Here is a 7,126-nt window from a genome sequence, read left to right on the forward strand (position 1 = left end):
GTTATTATATTTATATATGTGTGTGTATATTTTAAATTATAATTTTCATTGTAACGCTACTCATCGATAATTTTTTTGGTCTCAGATATTATAACTGACCCTATTCCTCTAGTAGATTGTTAAGGGATCCTTTTGTTTTTTGAACGGAGGAAGCCTATCATGATTATTATTTTGGTAAATTATGTATTTTATTTTGTAATCATAGTTTAGTGCTCCACATGCATCATAGTTAAGTCCTAATCTTATTTTGTATCATGTAAATTATTGAAATGGAGCTAGCCTCCTTGCTGGTTTGATTAACAAGTTTTGTTGTTGTGGAAATTTTGGAAGGTCCAAACTATAGGGGAGATTTTGTCAAAATTTTCATAAATTTTTAAAACTTTATGAACTTTATTGTTATATATAGCTTACATATATAGATATTTTAACTTAATTTCTAGTTAATTAAGATTTAGGAATATGAATTTACCCCATGTGTTATGCTGATCATACCTTTAGTATTGGGGTGTGACAATCAAAAGGGGCAAACATGATCCTCTTGATCATATAAATACAGTTAATAAAAAGTATATATTCTACAAAATAAGATATGTTTTAAGTTGGCATCAGATACATTACATAATCTAAAATAAGAGGCAATGTAAAAGGTGGTATCTCATATACCAAAGTTACGTCTTTGGTGCTTTTTCGACTGGACTTGCTCTTGTAAAAATATTAACTACTAGTAATGAGAAAAAATTTTCGATAACCAAAAATTAATATGTGATGATGCATGTGAGTATAACTAATCATGCAATTATTAAGTGGGCACACAAAAACATTTAACCGAACAATATTTTCAAATAAACCAAACAAATATTTAATTGCATGACTATACTTTATTTTCTCTTTTTGCCATGCCTGTATGCTAAATTACCCAACTAAAGGTGAGTTGGACTAAGCTACATACTACTCATTGGGTCCAATAAGGGCTTACCACATGGTAATAATTAACCAGATAAAAATTTCCAACAAGTCATGCATCATTTAAAACAACCGAACAAGAATATATAAAAAAAAACTATGAGTTTGAATGAATTATCCAAATTTCATGGGTTACAAGTTGCAATTTTCACAAATTACTGCAATACCCACTTCCCCCCTTCTTGATGCACGTTCCAGCATTTATATTTGAGGAAACCATCCATTTACCCATATCTAACTGATGTGAGATCTAAAAATAAGCCTTGCACCTTTTTTTTTAACCCACACACACATATTTATTTATATATTTTAAATCTTAAAATTTTATCTAAACATCTCTTATGTGATTTTAAGCTTAAATTTTTGATTCATAATTAATTGCCTAATCATATTATTATTCTCAAATAACCTCAAATACAAACTCATTCCTTAATTTAAACCTCAAAATAATATAATTTTCTATTATTATTATTTTTTTATCCTCAATAAGAGCTAAATTCCACAATTTGTTTAACACAATTTCTTTATTATCTAAAAATCAAGATTTTACATAGTACAACTATTAACCACTCATGGATGTTTCCAGGTTTTGGTATTCAACCATACACTAATAGCCAAACAGACATGGAGCTTCAATAGTTGCCTACACATGGGCATGATATAATTGTGCCTAACACTACTATAAAAAAAGGCCTATCAGAGTGCCCATATTAGAGAATTTATATGCAAAATGCTCCTAAAAATTTATGCAAAACATATTGAAGTGCTTATAAAAATAAGTAGTTCACATTCTAGAGTACCTTCCGGTGTTCTTTTGGATATAAGATCTCTAAAAGGCCCATATCTTTGGAGCACTTAATACAACAAGCATTCTGGAAGACCATCTATTAACGTCTAGAATTACATGTCATTTGAGCACCTTTTCCTTGGATTTTTAATATATTTTGGCATAATTGCACATATTTTGAATACTCAAATTAGAAAAATGTGCATATCGTTTTGGAAATTCAAACCATGGCTCTATTTTGGTATTTTGAAGCTAATTTATTGATATTTTGGTTTAAAATTTGGTTGGATGCATTTATGGACTCTTAATGATGCTTTTGGAAGGCTGTTAGATGAAGAAATCAAGCACAAAGAGGATAAATTTCATTATTAGGAGCAAACTATATGGGGGGGTTGATTGAATATTCTTGAAGTAAAAGTGAGATAAATAATTGTAGGCCTAATTACTTCCAAAAAGTCTTGAATCAATTTCTTTTTTTTTATACTTTTTCACTCATTTAATTTATATTTTAAACACCAATCACACTTTGAATTTTTTCAACTTAATTGAATTTATAATTTCTTTTGTTTGACCATAATTTTAATATAAATATCTGTAAAATAATACTCTACTCACTCTATATTACTTGCTATGATTTGTGCACTTGCGGAGTACAACACCCATAGTTTATTAATTATTTTAGGGTAAATGTGCCTTTTTGCCCTTGAAATATTGTTCGAAGAGCGCCTAGCACCCTAACATTTTTGTTAGAGTTATTTTGCCCTTAAAATTATTAAGATAGAGTAATTGTTTTGTTTCCATCAAATTTTTTAATGGTCAATGTTGAAAATTTGATAGAAAAGGAAAAAAAATGCTTTGTTTTAATAACTTTAAGGGCAAAATTGTTCCAATAGAAATGTTAGGGTGTTCGATGCTTTTTGAAAAATACTTTAGAGGCAAAAATGCATCTTAACCCATTATTTTAACATTAACTAATGATATTAATATTAATATATTTATTATTTAAATTATTTTTTCATCTTGGATCATACATTTCTTCTTATAAATCATTAATATAAGTTATTTTAACTAATTTATTATTTATAACATTAGTAAATATAAAAATATAATTTGTAAAATATTAATTTATATTTAAATTTTTATAATTTTATGTAATTATACTTAATTACCTAATGATATTATTACCATTATTATATTATTAATATAAAAAATAAAAAAAATTAACTACATTCAAACTCTAAATTCATATTTGGTACATTCTAAATTATAGGTTTAGGGACAATTTAAACTTTAAACTCATATTTGGTATATTTTGAATTATAAATAATTAAGGTTAGGAAAATTTTGCCCCCACTGTTAAATTAAATTTAATGTCCATTACTTTTAAAAAAAATGCAATCTAATGTGCAATTTTTCTCAAATTCCACTCTCCCTCTTTATTCTACCCTCCTTTGAGAAAAATTTTACATCAGGCCCTATTTTTTTTTTTAAAAGAGTAACACACATTTGTTTTAATTTAACAGTGGGGCAAAATTACCCCAAATTCAATTATTTATTGTTCAAAATATACTAAATATAAGTTTAAGATTTAAATTGCTTTTGAATATATAGTTTAGGATCTAAATTACATATTAATCCTTTCTTATTAATATTTTTTAGAAAAATATAACCATTCCTTCCTAGCATCAAATAACCATCCCTTTCATAGCACTCCATGTGGAGCGTTGGGCATTATTTTTATTTAATTTTGAATCAGAACCCCATCTTATTCAGATTTGGTTTCCCTACTCATCATAGGGATAGCGCTACATTATTTGGACTTGGTTTCCCTACTCATCACATGATGCTTATCCTATGATGAGATATGGACCATTCAGATTTTAATCTAGATGGTCCAAATGTAAAGCATTATCATATATTTTAATTTTAAATTTATTAAAATAAAAATTCATAAAAATTATAAAATAATTTTAATATATTTTTTATTTTAATCTGATCTAAATTTAACTTGGAGGATCCAATTTAATATTAAAATTTTTATAATTATTATATATTAACTATTAGATGTACTCTATATAGTTTAGATTTAATCTAGACTGTGTAGAGTACATCTGAACACTCAATATCCATTAATGATAAAAATTTTAATATTAAATTAAACCCTTTAAATTAAATCTATATTATATTATATTTTATGATTTTTATAAATTTTTATTTTAATAAATATAATATGTAATAATGCTTTAAATTTGAATCATCCATATTAAAATTTGAATAGCCCAAATCTCATCGCATGGAAGGCAAATTAGTTCTCACATTATTCAAGCTACCACAAGTCTGCACCCCTACTCCTCTTCTCCTTTCTTCATGTCCAGTTTCCTTGCTCATTCCAAGGATGAGCACTATGCGCTTATCCCTGGGATGAAATCTGGACCATTCAAATTTTAATTTGGATGGTCTAGATTTAAAATATGATTATATATTATATTTATTAAAATAAAAATTTATAAAAATTAAATCTAAATGATCTGAATTTAAAGTATTATTATATAATTATACATTAAAATAAAAAATTTTAAAAATTTTAAAAATAATTTTAATAAATTTTTTATTTTTAATCCGATCTAGATTTAATTTAAAGTGTTCAATCTAACATTAAAATTTTATAATTGATGTATATTGATTATTTAGATGTACTCTGCAAAGCCCTAAACCATCTAAAATATATCTAAATAATCAATATAAATCAATATAAAAATTTTAATATTAAATTGAACTTTTTAAATTAAATCTAGATTATATTAAAAATAAAAAATTTATTAAAATTATTTTATAATTTTTGGATTAGCAGGGAGACCAATTACCCTTCTCCTCTCCTCTCCCTAAGTCCTACACCGCCTTTGAACGCCGCCGTGGTCCCGTGGATGCCGTTGAAAGTCACTGTTGAAGCTGTCAAACGCTGCCGCGACCCAGCCGTCGAATCTGTTGAAGCCGTGTAGCTCCGTTGAAGTGGAAACCCAGCGAATCGACGCTGTGCCGTCTCTTGTGTCGTGGGTCTGAGCCGTCGTTGAAGGTAAGCCGTGGCTCTGAGCCGTTCGACGTCCCATCTTCTCATTTCTTCTGATCAGAGCCGTGGGTCTGAACTTCATTTACGGGGATCTTGTCTTCTAGATTTCTACTATCTTCAGGTCTGTAACTCAATGAAGGTGAGGTTTTTCCCCCCTTAAATAAATTTATCTCAGCAATGAAGAAGATCAATCTGATACTCGGAAAGTGCAAGAGCTTGTCCAGGCAACTAGGAAGATCATCCTCGTACAGTAGCCTGAGATCCAAATCGACCAAAAAAGACATCACGTGGAGAAGCCAAGAACGAGACAACGAGGAGCACTGTGTAACTATATATGTCGAGAGTACAGGGAAGAGGTACTTGATTAGCTCTAAGTATCTGAACCATCTTCTGCTAAATGCTCTGATCGATAAGTCAAAACAAGACGAAGATGTATTGGCTGTGAACTATGATGTGGTGCTTTTTGATCATGTATTGTGGATGCTGCGGATCCTAAATTTAGTTGGGAGTCTTTGGAAGAATTGGTACAGCTCTATGTTTTATAATTAATTTTTTTCTTTTTTATGCTCATAATCCTCTTATTGAAGTTAGCATGGGTCGTCTCTAATATATGCTTCTACTCTACGTTATTGCCCTGTGTTCCAAGTTCTAATTTATTTCTCGGGATCTATGATTCTTTTATCATACTAATGAATAAATGGCCTTTATGCATGCAATCGTTTGTTTATATCGTACATTCTGTGTTCTTGGGTCTCTTAACTCTGACACAAATTCATTAAGTCTCTGCGAGAACCATGCATAACAACAATGCCATTTATCCTTTGATAAATATATTTTTAAAAAAACTCAGCATAGTTCTTGATATATCTGGAAGAAGTTGCATTTCTTCACCTGGAGTAATTCTCCATCACATAGCTTTGTTTAATGCTGCTATGGTATATGGTACTTGGTAAATCTAACTAACATTTTTCAGGTAGGGAACTTCAATCCATTAAAATCTGAAAATGATCATGCTTTCCTCCTGCAGTTGCTTTTCTGGTTTAAACAATCCTTTAGGTATAGATCATTATTCATTATATTTTCTTTTCAATTCTTAATTTAAATTAAAGAGTAAATCATAGTTTACTCCTTTTGGATTGGCTCAAAGTTGGCTTGTCCCTTGTGGTTTAAAGCGTGTCATTGAACACTAGGGCTTTTGCAACATTAACATTTAACCTCATAATTCTTGTGTCCAAATTTTAATTGGTATAATCTTGTGAATGTTGAAACAATGAACAGATTCATTGTAAAATAACTGTTTCATTATACTGAAAATCTTTTTTCTTAAATGCAAATTAGATAATTGATCACACATGCACAATCACAGGGACCAAATAAAGAAAGCAAAAGAAGATTGAGGATCATTAATCAATGATTTAGGATTGATGACTATGCATCTGTAAATCCAGTACATTGAATTGCATCATAAATTCATCCGTTATGTGCTTTTGTAGCATCTAGGCATGACCACTATGTGTTCCGCTTTTACCCCAATACTATCACCATTATGTGTTCAGCTTTTATCCTGCTGATCGTTATTGTCATGGTTTTATAATGGACTTTTCTTTCTGCCTTTGTACAATTTAATTACGTTGAGATAATTGTGGAGGGAGGGAAAGATAATTGTTGTATGATAGTATTTAGAACTTATTCTATATATTCTTGAATAAACTTTTCCATTATAGATTTGTGATAGTATTTAATTAATTAATTATATTTTATATTTGATTAAAATATAAACATCTATAATTCTATATGATGCAGGCCCATGCATGAAATCACTTCATCTACAGATGGCAAGCCAGAAAGCTTCTCATAATCTGTATAGTGAAACTCACCAAAGAACGCCTCTTTTCTGAATGGAAATGCCATTATGATATTATGTTTAATTTCTGAGTCTTCTCGGACCAGTGGATCACATAATGAGGTAAGAATGGGCATTCACTGTCAAATGAGAATGGAAGGCCTTTATAATATCATGGATTCATGATTTTAGATGGAAGGCCTTTGTTAAATGCAAAATTTGTTAAGTAATATTGACGAAGATAAAATTATGAGGCTTTTCTTCTCAAAACTCTTAGATTGCTGAAAATCTGCAATGTGAAGCAGTGCATAAAATGATGCGCCTAATCATACTTGACAGTAGAAAATAAGATATGGAAAATAAAGTAGGATATCCAAGCTCTATGTGTTATCTCTTGCTTATAACATTTCAAAATCAAAATAAATCTTGTCTGTTGAATTTATCACTCTTTTGTTGATTGTTTTGC

The 7,126-nt window shown here is 29.2% G+C and overlaps 1 pseudogene; it reads left to right on the plus strand.

Annotated features, from left to right (window-relative positions):
* Positions 1-4,994: 4,994 nt before the first annotated feature.
* Positions 4,995-5,362, plus strand: LOC129286340 (uncharacterized; annotated as a pseudogene).
* The last annotated feature ends 1,764 nt before the right edge of the window (positions 5,363-7,126 follow it).

This window comes from Prosopis cineraria, unplaced genomic scaffold (assembly GCF_029017545.1).
Source record: "Prosopis cineraria cultivar Desert tree isolate PC_DT_omini unplaced genomic scaffold, ASM2901754v1 PC11, whole genome shotgun sequence".
Classification (NCBI taxonomy): domain Eukaryota; kingdom Viridiplantae; phylum Streptophyta; class Magnoliopsida; order Fabales; family Fabaceae; genus Prosopis; species Prosopis cineraria.